The sequence below is a fragment of the Alligator mississippiensis genome, chromosome 1 (assembly GCF_030867095.1).
Source record: "Alligator mississippiensis isolate rAllMis1 chromosome 1, rAllMis1, whole genome shotgun sequence".
NCBI lineage: Eukaryota > Metazoa > Chordata > Crocodylia > Alligatoridae > Alligator > Alligator mississippiensis.
The window spans coordinates 313,003,585-313,018,099 of NC_081824.1; the positions used below are offsets into that span (position 1 = coordinate 313,003,585).

A 14,515-nucleotide genomic window follows, 5' to 3' on the forward strand; every position below is an offset into this window, starting at 1 on the left:
TGCGCATATAAATGGTTTGAAAAACATCCAAATAAGCACAAGATTAAAGCCCAAAGGATTTGGTTTGTAATCTGGCACTCGAGATGGTTGGCAAACCTTATTTACACTTTTCCTGATATAATTTTTAAAATATCATTTAGGGAGAAAAGCAGGCTGCAGCCATGAAATAGAGGCCTCTGATTGTATTACAGTGACAATATGACTTCTTTGCTTTCTGACAACAGGTTTTGCTATGTTAATTAAATAAGTAATGTACCTGCGATCTTTATTCATTAGAATTAATGTAATAATATCTAAATTGAAGATTGGTATTGGTCTCAGTCTGGCAAGCGGAATAGAGTAGCTTCACTGTAGTTACTCTAGGCTTGCTCTGATGCAATGCAGAGCTGTATCATGATTTTCCAAGTGAAATGGGTTTACCCTTGCTTCACTTGGTATTATTCCCAATCATTGAACACTAATATGTTAGAAGCAGACAAAAATGTCAAATATTAAACAAAACTACAGAGTGCTGCTCACCACAAATTCAAAGTCTTGGGGGAATAGGTCATTCCAGGTTTGGGAGCTCTCTAGGACTTGCCCATTAGGTATGCATCTAGCTTGCCTTGCTTCTTTGTGCTGACTGAGTTTATCCGATTACTACAGTCAGGTGTGACAGAGGGACTGCTTCTGGCATCATCACTGAGCTCTGTGACTTGGCTTTGCACTGAAGCCGTCATCTAGAATTAGCACAAAGGGGTGACAGTCAGCAGGGCAGAAGCACTGGGAAGGCCTATCATCATTAGTATTCAAAATTTTTTTTTAATGAGTTAGGTTTCATACATGCAAAATGAAATCTGCCAACCTCTAGAATTATCTCCCAAAGAAGTCAGGGCAGTCCTGCCTCTCTTTGCACTTTTCAAAAACTAATTTTGACAAAGACAATACCAGTAACTCTGCAATAAGTAACAATTCTACAGACATAGCTGACCGACCTAACGTACTCAATGACCCACAAAACATTTGCCAATTCTAGATTTTTTGATTCTGGAGTCTAATCTATTACACAATTAAGTCAGTGATAGACTTTCCATCAACTTTATAGAACACTGGATCGGGCCCTTAATAAATTAGAACATGTGTATGCTGGCATCTATAACAGAAATGGAAAACTGAGAAGAACTTTTTTGTTACTATACACGATTCTGCTAAGATGGAATTTTGTTCGAAAGTGGAATCTGCTTTTTCCCCTTCTATTTAAGAAAATAAAACTTGATGTAATCAACATTTTCAAAGCACACCTAATTTATTAACAACTAGTTTCCATTATGAAGGGAGAGGGGGGAAAAAAAAGAGCAGCTTTTTACCTAGTCACATTATATGTGCACATAGTAAGAGACAGGTCTTCCCAAAGTTTACAGTAAAAATAAATAAATAAATAAATAAATAAATAAATAAAGAGGAGCTAAATAGTGGAAAAAAGAATATTGTTTACTTCCTTTTTACAGATAGAGAACTAGGTATAGAAAAATTGACCAGCTTCTTTATCATTATACAAGAAATTTTCAGCAGCAATGGGATTTAAAACTAGACCTTCCAGGTTCTTTTGAAATGACTTCAAGAGCTATAGCATTTCCAACATGCTAAGGCAGTAACCAAACTGAATGCAATGTTCTAATATTTTCTTGCAGTTTTATTTTGGGGATTTTTTGGTCTTTCTTTTGGATGATTGAAACTTGTATGTTTGCTATAGTAACACTTTATTTTGAGTTATACTGTATATATGTATATGTATTCTATTCTATTCAAAACAATGCAAAATAAATTTCAGGCAGTGAACAAAGCTAGCTCTGAGTTGCCTTGGCTAATCTGAAAGCTTGGTTCCTAAACACTGTTAAAATACTCATGATTCTGAGAACATGCCAATTAAGAAATGTTCATTGACACTGGACAGGCAGAAGTAGATGCACGGTGTATGTGGGCTGAGCCATGTGCTTGTCCTTTAAGAGAATCTGCATTATAAAATGCTAAAGGGGAATATTAATCCAACCTAAGATTTGAAACAAATAATTTGTTGATTTTTTTTTTCAGAATAAGTTAGATCGGTCTTTAAACCAATGGTATACATTTTTTCTTCCTGTATTTTCATAGGGTTTTATACTGTGCTCATCACTATGGTATCCGAAAGTACTATCAATAGCCTACCTTTATGAGACTTCTTGAATCAAAGCATTTCCCTTTATGGAGGGGAAAACAGTGAGATTTGTGCATTGCTTAATAATGGATATTGATGGAGCTGAATAACAGCATAGTATCAACAGCATAATAAAGGTTTATCAATGTCTATTAAAGTTTACAAGATTTCCCTTTCTTAATCAATGTTAACGTATTAAAAATATTTTAGTGGCATTAACTTTTCACAGAAACTAACAAAAATAAAAAAATTAAAAACTGAGGAAGTTAAAGCTGTGTAAAGCTCTAGGGCTTGATCCAAACCTCATTGAATTCAGTGGGCATCTATCCATTGATTTCAAAGAGCTTTGGATCAGGATTTTAGTAGAGGAGACTTAAAGAGCCAAATGAGGTTGCTCAGTCAGAACCAATAAAGCCTTTATTAAACAATTATTCAGCTGCCAAGCTTATAAAGCAAATAAGTCATGAAGAATAGTGACTTACAGTGGCTGTAAGAATTGTCATGCCACTGTCCATCTAGCTAGATACCCTGTTTTGAATAATGAATGCTATTAGATATTGCAGAAGAAGCCCAATGATAGGTATTTATGAAATAGCAGGGACTGTTTTCAAAGAACCTAAAAGATTTAAGAGCACAGGGCACTAGGTGTAAATATTGTATAGGACAATAACATAACAGGTGGTTAGCAGTTAGGTTAGGACCTTAGCGCATCAGGGGTGAAATTCCATATATATTTTACAATAACTAAGGTAACATCATAGGATAGTCTTCTTACCCATGTACATATCTAATCATTTTTAATCCTACTAACTTCTTCATTTCAGTAATATTTTGTCAATGAGATCCAAAGCTTATTTATCAATGATGTAAAAGAGTATTTCTTTTTATCAGTTTTAAATCTATTGCAATTTAATTTCACTGGGTCTCTTCTGAGAAATGATAAATAGAAGAACCCATCTGATCTTCCCAATAGCTTTCAATATTTCATGTATCATTTTTATGTCACCTCTTGCTCATTTCTTCTATATGCTATAAACATGTAGCTTGTACTGCTTTGATCCCAAAACTTCAGTGTGAAGGACAAGTCCTAGCAGCCAGTGATAGCCTCAAGAGCTTGAAACTGCAGCCAAGAATCATCCAAGATGATACATTATTTCCTTCAAATGTGTTAGCTCCATTCAGAGATCTATTATGGAAGGAGTTCTTTGTACAGGAATGATATTTATGAAGCGGGATCTACCAGTTCTACAGCCATATTCACTAGAAGGGCACTGTAGAGTGGTCACATAGCACTGAAGGACTCTTGTACGTTCAGGAGGAAAAAAAAAGAGGCTAAGCATACCTATTCTCAGCCTAGAGCACTTAAGTAAGAAATACAGGCAGTCAGCAACACCTTATCTTACTGATTTGACTCAAAAGCCTTTTCACGTATATCCTAATACCATAGGTTCCTGTGACTTCATTTTTCTTAATGCAGGCAATGATGAACTGGCTAAACCTTTGTCTCAGTCCGAGTTTACTGACATTTTTACCGGCAGTCAAGCACATATTATAAAGAAATCTTAATATGTACAATTTAGAAACAGATTCTGTGCAATAGGCAGGAAAAATTGTATGCAAGAAACAGCCTGACTGGAATTTAGTATAGTTTTGCTGGATTTTGCAATTTGGTGCTGTGTTTGATTAAATTTTGCTTGTGATCTATTTTTATTTAAAGTAACAAAATAGCACCACACATTTCCTTCCATTCTTCCTTATTTATTATTTTACTGAAGTGCTAGTGTGACTTCCCCAATGAAATGAAGGAATGGGGTCTCATATTACCAGTAAAAAATATCACATACCTACATCATATTATGCACACACACAATAAAAAGATGGCCCTTGTTCTGAAGGATTAAGCCCCAATTCTTAAAGCTAGTTAGGCAGTAGGATTTAGGCCTTAACACTTTTGATAATCTAGGATTAACTATCCCAATATGTATGAGGAAAGACAAAAGGTGCATAGAGAAGGCAAAAGAGAAACAGAAGATAGGCACACTCTTGATCAACTTTTCATGCAGCCCTGAACCTGAGCTCCTAGACCTGTTCTGTTCCCCCCCATATCGCCTTGCTTCTTTAAACATAGTACTTCTATAAGAACTACCACCTTCTTGAAAATCCTGGTAGTAGGAAAATGGATGTAATGGCAAAGACACCCTCTGAACCCCTGGTCTCCTGGGAGGCTTTTATGGCCTTCCAAGCTTTACAAACTTACTGATCGTGTCTCGCGAGATGCTGACTGAGCAGTTGCCCAATACTACTACCTAGTGTCACATGGCAAAAACTGTGACATGACACTACTATGTAGTAGTATCAGGCTACTAATACAGTAGTGTCACAAAAAAAGCCATTCATTGGTGCTACTGCACATAACTCAGATTACTGTGCAGTCATTTAGTACTTAAACAAGTACTAAATGACTCTGTAGTAATAACTGTGCAGTCAGTGTCCTGTGTTGATGCAGCTGCTGTGTAAACCAGTGATCTCAACCTCTTTGGACTTGAGATGACCCTCATGGGACTGGAGGCCCCTCTCCATAAACATCTGTGAATTGAGGGACACCAAACTTCAAAAACTAATTTATACATTATGTTTACCTCCTAGCATGGGTGGATGATCCTCCAGGCACCCACAAGTCTGAGCCAGCTCTTTTCTGCCTAGCTTATCTGCTTATCTCCTCACATCTTGCAGCACCTTTGAAAGGCTCCAGTGGCACCGTGGTTGAAAATCACTTGTCTAAACTACAAACCACTTAGTTATTTTTTAGAACCTCTATCAAACTTTAATCATCATATAAAGATAATCTCTAAGCATAAGAATAACATTATTATAATTTCCAGTTCCTATGAGAAAGTCCAAACTTCCTTCTACACACATACTCATGCTCTACTCCATCCTCCCCTCCTACTAAGGGAATCACTGTAATTGACAGTAGGATCATTAAAGATCATTTTGTGCAGCTCTCATTGACATGAATTGTCTGTGTACAGGAAACAATAAAATGTAGATTCATAGCACAGCTTGTTATACTTAGTTATTGCTACATATAGAATGTCCTACATAACATCAGAAAGCGAATGAAGTGCTTCTGCAATTCCTAGCATAATGAGACAAGTAAAAAATGGAACACCAACATTACTTTGGGTTTTCTTTCTCCAATATTTGCAGTTCTGGCAAATAAGAGTATGTTTCCACTTTTGCAACAGGAAAGGTGCTCTGCAACACTACAGCACAGGAATTATTAAGTTAGAACCCTTTCACAAAAAGGAAAAAAAATCTTTTTACAAAACTGATGTTCGAGCCATCATTGCTGACATGTCATTCATACATATGACTTTGTTTTAAGAAAAGGAATACAGTTTATATGAAAGCATAAGAAAAATGATACAATGAATTGTAATAATCCATTTGCAGTCTCTCCATATATTTACATTCTCAAATAAAACAAATATAGACTTGAACTGATGGTACAGAGTGGCTGATTTGGTGCTACTCTAGAAGTATCTGGAAATACTCTTAAAATATGGATTACCATCCAACAGGCTGTAACGGTATTTCAAAGCTGCCTTTGGCCTATGTTGTAATCCTTCTTTTTTCATGGGCCCCTGATACAATTGATAGAGGTTTGTAATAGAAATGCTGACACAACCGTGTCTATAGCTCTACGAATGGTGCCGCTATAATTATACTTTATAACTTGAGCACCACTAGATAAGTTGCTAGTTTTTAATCATATTAATCAGTGCTTGAATGTTTCAATTGCCATAAATTATAAAAGTAGTCTGCACTATAAAAATAAGAAGATTGCCAAGCACTAAGGATCATATCTTGTTGTGAAACATAAAAGTATATCCAAACATTTCATTATAAAATAGAAGAAACTATACTGAAATAGAAACCTTCACTAATTCTCCAGTTTTTGTTTTGTTTCTATTACAAACCACGGGGTTAATTTAATAATCACACTGTTTACTTCATATACATTATAGAAATATCCCTGAATAATATACAGGTTGCATTTGAATCTGACCTGTAATATTGGATTTTCCTATTAGCAATAAATCAAGTCCGCTTCATGTCAAGGAAACCAAAATCAGGTGCGTTCTTATTCAAAGAAAGGTACTACAGTTATTCTGTATGCACTGCTATTTTCTTTAAAGGCTGGCCTCCAACTGTCACGATGAAGTAAGTAGCAAAATTACCACTGATTTCAGTGGGAGTGGAATAGGGCCCTGGGTGCAGTTTACATAAATATTTCTCTTCCTATGTGTGAGTTATCTACAATTTCATTTAAGCAAGCAAAGTTTCCCACTGAAACAAGCTGTGTTTGGTGCAGACTGGAGGGATATTACACTTGGGTCTGAAATCTTACTATTTTATCAAGAAAGAGTCCTTAAGGTTTTATTAGATGTTATTAAAACCAGCCACAGTTTAAACCTGATTGCTTAGAACTCTCTAATACCACAAAGAAATTATTTGCAAGTACTTGCAGGCTACACTAATACATATTTCACAACATAATTTATTCCCATATTATCCATTAGTTATTACTCTCATGTAGTACTGAGTATATAACACATTCTCTAGACAATTGTGTTGCTTTTAAGATATACAGACTAGTTATTTAGTGGAAGTCTCACAAGAGGCCCTGTAAGTAATGAGAGAGAGAGAGGGGTAAAATGTGCATGGAGTACGGGTAATGGAAAAAGTCTGTGCCATAAACATTTCTGAAAATTACAAGAACTGTACTAGTACATGGGAGCTGCCATAGTGTTATTCTGACCCCTGAAGGATGGAAACAGGAGTTAACTTCATATCCATTTTTTCCAATTACTCAGCATACTGTATGAACACCAAACCTTAAACCACAGTAGCAGAATGTATTTGTGTCCATCTAGCTTTGTCCTGAAGAAATATGAATATAGTTATGCATTAATGATAAACCAACTTTAAAGTGCTGATTTTTGCAGTGCAGCTGAGTTGAGAGTTATATTCCTTTCTGGTGCTAGGATGTGTGTCTTTGCAAAGTTGCTGTGAGTTGGTTTCTGTATTACAACTGATAAGAAAGAGGACTGCAGAGATTATGTTTATCAAGATATGCAGAATCCCATTCTCCTCTTCCCTCTTCTCAACTGAAAAGTTGTTCAGGTAATTCTTGCTAGGCAGAATCCAGAGTGAGGTGGGAAAGGGCACAAGCAGGTGACAATAAGATGATTCATTTCACCTGGGTTAAGATTTCATCAGGCTTACATTTTTCAGAAAATGCATCCATGAAAAAGAAAGAGGTAATGGGCCTCAATTATGCATGTACAAGCTTGTCTGTCTTACAAGAGCCCCTTCCTTTCTGAGCAGATAGGAAAAGTGAGTTGTGATTCTACAAGAAATATTAAAATCACCTGAGTTATCATTGATGTTTCTGTCCATGTCACTGGAGAGGCATTTTTCTAGGTCCTTCCTAAAGGAAATCTACGGCCAGTGGGCTACTGTCACACCTTTTCCCTCATCTACTTACTTTTGAGATGCATTTTAAAAGTTAATATACTACCATTTTTATGGGATTAGGATCATTGTCAAAGACTATGTAGCATGTTCTTTTGTACATGTAACAGGTAGATTTAGATATTTTATCTGAGGATACATTTCTCTTGAGGTTTCTGCTGTTGCATACATCTCTCGAATTTATAATCATGCTGCTCTAGTAAAAGCTCTAAGACACTGATTTAGCACACTGGGAGACAGCAATACCAGTTGAAAGATCTGCAAATATCCCAGTGGAATAATCATCAAGTCTACCTTGAAAATAAAGGAGGACTCCCCAGAATTTTTATGGGGAAGAGGGGCTCTGATTTTAAATTTCAGTCGAGCTCTGCTTCCATTCAGTTGTTGCCATGTACTGAAATCACAGGTTACACTGTGACCTTGTTGAAGAGAGTTGAGCCAGATCTGTTCAATGGGACCATTGTGCAGTGTTGCAGGAGATGTGATGTTGCTCTCTCCACGGGTGTGGCTGAATTAGCCACTATCCAGCCTAATGCTTTTGTGAAGCCACTGTCCAGGGGGGAAACTCCACTGTGAAACTTGTCTCCCGCAAAAGGCATAAGGTTTAACAGGAGAAGAACAAGAGATCGCCCTGACTCTCTCCCCCAGCTTCATTCCCAGCTGTCAGGGAATGAAAAGTTAACCCAAACGATTGATGCTCTGTATGATGATGTTATTACACTATCGCCGACTGATGCCACTGATGTAATCAAGTTACATAAGCATGGACTAGGCACAAATACATTCATCTGCCTACAGATCTGCAAACCTTCTCCCATCCATTACCCACGAATCCCCCAGCAGTACAGAGGGGGTATATTTTGGCATGCACTATATAACTTTAGCATTGCAGTGCATTGTACAACGTCATCACTATTGATTCCCTCCACCTTCCCCCAGCCCCACTGCTGAAATGTATTTGTAGAGAAAGATTCACAATTTGCATTGCTTGCATCCCTTTAATTTTTTTTGTGCTTGTTCTTGAGGGTTGGGGGAGCGAGTGGATGATCTCCCCCCCCCCTTTCTTTCTTCTTCCCCCCGCTACCCTCTCTCCACCCTCGCACCGTAATTAAAAAGATGAATTGATTTATGATGAACAGCTCCCCAAGTAGCTGCATCTGTGTATGAAATGCTGAAGATCTAATCAGTTTGCCAATCTTCAACTCTCCTGCACGTGGTCTGAGGTTGGAGCAGGTAAGTTATTGGGTGGGAAAAAGCAATATTTTGGAAAAGCAGATGGGCAATCCATTATTAGGCTGGTGACATTTCAGATCCCCCCCTCCCCATGCGTTTAAAGTCTAGGATTTTCCCCACCACCTTCCAGTTTGCCTTTCTCTTGTGGCATTTGCAAGGATAGCTGTTATCTCAGCTCGCCAGTGGCATTTAACCCCTTCCCACCCCCAGCCCTGGAAACAGGATTATTAAGGATTACCACCTTAAAGTTTAACAACTTGACCAAGGGGGGTTTCTCTCCCTCCACTGCAGCTATGAAATGCAGCACAAGGCTGCCAGAGTTGATAACATTTGTTCTAAGGAATGGATGGGAGCCGATTTCACCTTAAATAGATTCCATTACTAAGTGCTCCTTTGACTGCCATATATATCCTCTTCGGCCAAAAAAATATTACAACCAGAAAAAAAAGACTGCTTGCCCAGAATGCATACATGGTACTCTCCCAGAACAAGAAGGTTATTAAAAAAAAAAAAAAGGAAAGGAAAGAAAGGAAGAAAACCAGGCTTTGATTTATCACAGAAGGCACTCTCAAAAATACCTACTGCAGTTATTTCACTCAACTGCCAATAATGGCTAGAGCCCTTCACATCAGTGTAATGCAGCAATCCTGAAAGTACCCAGTGCAATTACAAAGCCGCCAAGTTTAGCAATGCCACGGATGGGCTTGTGCCTAGAGAAAAATGACCTTACCCACAACGGTCTCGCCAAATGCTGCCGAGCTTGGTATCAGTCAGTAGGGTAATTGCTGGGCATCACAATGCGTATGCCGGGGAGCCACGTTTTTTACTCCTCTGGGGTCTGCTAGCAATTCACGGCGCGGACGAGCTGCCCATTCACAAGTGGCAAGTTCACCATCCGAGCAGGTAATCCCATAGAGCCCCCGCGCCGCGCCGTGCCGCGCCGCGCCGCGTGCCCAGCCTGCTCCGGGGAGCCCCGCGCCAGGTGGAGCGTCGCGGGCAAAGCAGCCCCGGGAGAGGCGGGGGGCGGCCAGGGGAGAAGCCCCCAAGTCTGAGAGCTCTCGGACAAGACCAGGAGTCTCGATGGCAGATCTCCGCGCGGGGAGCCGCTCAAAGCCCCTCGGTGCACATGTGAAATTTCCAGATCCAGGCGGCGGCCAGAAGACAGCAAGAATCCGAGGTATATTTCACAAGTATCGTACAATAGCGGATCCGATGGGGTTTTCCTGGTACTGTACTGCTATGTGGAAAGCACACAGCGCTGCTGTTTGAAAGGATGTCTCCTGGGTCCTAGCCTCCCACAGGCACAGGGATGGAAAAAAAAAATCTCCAGATACAGAAGGGGTGGGGGGGAGCAGTTGTCTGCTTGCCCTGAATGATGCTAATCTCCAGTGGAAATGACAAGTGAACAACAAATAACAGGAGGTCTTGATTAATAACCACAATCCACCCAAAATATCCTAAGGAAGAGAGAGCAAGAGAGAGGGGGAGAGAGAGAAACTGCAATGCATAAATGATTCCAGTGTTTCTACAAGATCGGCTCATTTGATTGAATGCATTCTCTGGTTTGCTGCAAGTCATAAAGAAGATACTGTTACTGCCACCCAATGGATACTTTAGTACTAGCCAATCCATACACTACCACCGTTTTGCAAGCATTAGTTTTGAAGGCTGATTTTTTTGGAGGAGGAGGAGAGGGGGAGGGACCTTCAGAGACGGGCTTTGGAAAAAGTCCTAACTAGTAGGGGTCTATCCTTGCAGACAGTGACTTTGTGTCCAGTAAATAAAATGCACGGTCTTGTGCTACCACATGATTTTCTGTTCTTCCTTCCAGGGATTGGAGGCAGAAGGAAGACAAACCCGGGAAGGATGCTTTGCATACAAGTTACATAGCGATCAGTGCATTTTTTTTCCTTCAGTTTCGGAAGTAAAGTGTTGTTTTAAAAGAGATGATGCATTATCTATTCTTGGATTTTTTATAAGGCAAACTGTGGGCCTCGCTGTTGCCATGGGATCTTCTTTGTGCCAACTCTCCGAACTGTGTGGGAACAGTTTTATTTCCTTCCCTTCAGGTTTCTTTCTTTTTTTTCTCCTCCCCCCCTTTTTTTCCCCCTCTTCTTTTTATCCCCCCTATTTTGAAGATCTGTAACAAAATGTAACTGCATTATTGCCAATTAAGACTAACAGCAGCTGCAAGGTGCAGCTAATTAGAAATGTTAATTACTTCACAAAATAAATAGTCATTTGCAGATGCTTATAGTGTTAAACAAATTCTCTGTAAAATCGAACTGGGTAAAATTCTGACCCCCCCTCGATGCACACATGCAGAGCACATGCCAATTCATTCACCCATTAGAGAGATACATAAAGACAGAGTTAAAAACAAAGTGATGCCTGGTATTTAGTAGGTGGGTGAGGGAGTGTGTGGAGGAGGAGTAAAAAAAAGGCAGAGGAATTCCATTACTTTCTTAAAGAAATTGAGGCTGAGCACACACAGACACACATAATATGCATGTCTCAACATAACCTCATGTTGCTTATACATCCAAGCATGCTTATGCATTATTTAATGAATGTTATAGAGATATAGATATAAAGCTTTATATCTGTGTAAGCAAAGCTCCTTAAATAATATATAAGCCTACATGGATGCATAAGCAACACAAGATTATGATGGGATGTGGATATTCCAGGTTCTTTGTGGTAAAGTGTGTAGAAGAGCATTGGAAATGATTAATTCCCTCGCCATCAATTTTCCTGAGCAGATGAGCATGCACAGAAGTATTGGAGTTTATTAAGTATTATGATAAAAGGTTAATGACGGGCAGTATGGGAATTGTAGGCTGCAAGAATCATGGGAGTTGTGGTAAAGTTAGCTTGAGCTTAATCTTCTGGTGCAGAATGTCACACGTTCTAATGAATTTGAAAAAAAAAAGGCAATCTTGAAGTGACTGGAATGCAACAACTAGTAGTTAAAAGTCATTCTGAGGGGCTGGAAATCAATAATCCTAGTTAACTAGGTGATTAGATACTACTGTGATGGCTGATCATTTTTATAGATAGGTAAGATGGACATGAAAGAAAAGTCATTACCAAAGAGAATCAAGCTGAAAAGCAACATTTAGCAGACATCTTAAGTCTGATCAATGAGTCACAATGTACAACTGGAATGCTGAAAGCTCTAGAATCCCTTGTAGCAAAGCGGAGGAAGTATTGGAAAGAAAATCAGTCCCCTGGTTAAAGCTTTGGACAAGTACTCAAGACATCTTGGTTCAGCTCCTGGATCTGATACAGATTTCTTGTGACAATGCAAATCACTGAATCACTCTGTTTTCATCCCTCTTCTGTATAATGCGGGATAACATTTTTTTCTAACTCATGTGGGAGCAATTGAGGATAAAAATTCATTAATGTCTGTGAGGCGTTCAGATACCATAGTGACGGGAGATGCATAACAGCCTAGACAGATATCAGTTGGCTGAAAGACTGTCTAGAGGAAGGAAAAAGAAGAAAATGTTGTGGAATGCAGAGTGTAGAGCAAAACATATAGTATCTGATATATTTATTATAGTGGCTACAGTTAGACAGAGAAAAGCAGTACTAGACTTGAAACTATAGAGTTTGAGGGTAGGCAGATACATAAAATACTCCATGTCTAAATGTAGGTTATTTTTTTCCCTTATTTACAACTAATACTGTGTAGGTGTATATATGTGCTAACCTTCCTAAGCACCATGCTGAGTCCTCACTTAATCTTGTCCTCCGTTTGAGAGATCCAGCATTTGACAGAGGGTAAGCAAGGATGTGCAGAATGTGTATTAACATCTTCAGTGTAATATATACCAAATCTATAAAATACCAAAAACAGTATGGTTAGGAGGATGAGGGAAAGACCCTGATGGGCTCTTGATGAGGAGGAACCCGTGTACATTTTGATATATTACATACAGTGGAGCTTTCAGGTGGTATTTGCATCTCTTCTGTATGGAAAACAAAGAACTTCAGTCATCTCCATGGTGCTGTCATACTGTGAGGATATTCTTCTAGGTTGACACCCTGCTTTAGAGAACCAGGGTTTCCAAAAGGAGCAAAATTAGAGGTGTAACAAGCAGGTTTGTGCCCCCCTGTGGGCTGGGGCGAACGTAAGCGTGATTCTGAGAGAGGAGTGCAGGAATCTAACCTATGCTTTGGGAAGTCCAAAACAGTCCCTGCCAGCTGCTGCTGCTACCACCATCAATGTATTCTCTACTGCCCTGGCTTTACTCTTGAAGCTGCAGAAGCAGGGTATCCTGCACCATGTGCAGCAACTTCAAGAGCAATGCCACAGGCGTGCAGGCTTCACAGGATGATTCCTGAAGTCAGTGGGAGTCATTTAATTGATTGCTGTGGATCATAGATCATAATCATTATTTTTTAGCTGCCAATCTTCCCTTCTTAACTTGGTACCCAGAGCTGGTATCCCTTTTGCCCAACCCTACTTATACTACTGAGCAAAACATCTTGTTCTAAGTATTGCTTTCAATGCTGTTAAATTTGATCAATATTGGATTAATTAATAATGTAGCATATACTATTCTATGATGTGTATATACTTCGAGGCAATGTGTCCTTTGAAATCAGGCGGAGGTCCTACGTACTTCTCAACAGATCTCTTAGTAAAAATGTATTGTGGAAAGGGACTTGTGCAGTCAATGAGAACTTTTTTTTAATAATTAATATTTATAATGAAATGAATGGAAGAGTAGGTGGCTCAGAAGATTGCTAAAATTATATAGCATCTTTCACTTTTAGATGGTTTATTCAAATACAGTTCAATATTATAGCAACCAAAGACTACTACCACCTAGTGGCTATTTGGTGTTCTATACAACTACTCTGGTGGTCTCTATATGCTTTCCAGGTGCCCATCTCACAGTTACCTATTATTAATTTTTTTAGAGCAGTGATTGTCAACCAAGGTGCCATGCACCCTGGAGTCCTTTGAGATCCTATCAAAGTTGCTGCCAGCTGTTTGTTATACAATGTTACCACTGTTCGGTGTGCAAACATAATTCACAAAATAAATCCAAAGTTTTAAAAAGGAATCCAGAGTGTCAAAAACATTCTGACTTGTGGGTTTTTTGAGTTCTTTCCAACTGAACAATTGCTCTGTCATTTTTCTGTAGTTAAATAAAGAGTGAAAAGTAAGAGTTGTCATGTTCCAAGGGGTGCTTTGAGCATAATGAGGGGTGCCTTGAGCCTAAGGATGACTGAATGGACTTCCAGCCTGGTGCTTTCCTTGGCTTTGCTTATGCTTCATCTTCTGCTTTAGTAAGGGTGTTCATTTCCAAAGTTGCACTCCTAAATGAAGAGATAAAAATTCAGAACTTTCCATATATTCCCCTGTTCCATAGTTTGATCTTTTACATACAATCAGAACAAATCTAATCCAGTTCTGTTACACTTAATAATTCTTTCTTGCATTTTAGATAATTATCAATTTTTGGAGGTCTGTGTTAAAATCCAGACCTAGGGTAAAAGGTGATGATCACTTTCTTGGATTTGAAAGGTAAACATTTGCTATTGCTGAAA

At 38.9% G+C, this 14,515-nt stretch overlaps 1 protein-coding gene and 1 long non-coding RNA gene across 4 annotated transcripts in view; one reads left to right on the plus strand and one right to left on the minus strand.

The window, feature by feature from the left end:
* Nucleotides 1-9,765, minus strand: part of IL1RAPL1 (interleukin 1 receptor accessory protein like 1) — a 1,380,155-nt gene extending 1,370,390 nt beyond the window's left edge. For all 3 annotated transcript variants that reach the window (XM_059720831.1, XM_059720833.1, XM_019486306.2), the window contains exon 1: nucleotides 9,678-9,765. The gene's annotated coding sequence lies outside the window, so the exon portion shown is untranslated. The remainder of the gene's footprint in view (nucleotides 1-9,677) is intronic.
* A 273-nt stretch (nucleotides 9,766-10,038) lies between these two features.
* Nucleotides 10,039-13,775, plus strand: LOC132247743 (uncharacterized). Its single transcript, XR_009459127.1, has 2 exons — nucleotides 10,039-10,124; nucleotides 10,779-13,775. It is a non-coding gene; the product is annotated as an uncharacterized LOC132247743 (long non-coding RNA).
* Nucleotides 13,776-14,515: the final 740 nt, after the last annotated feature.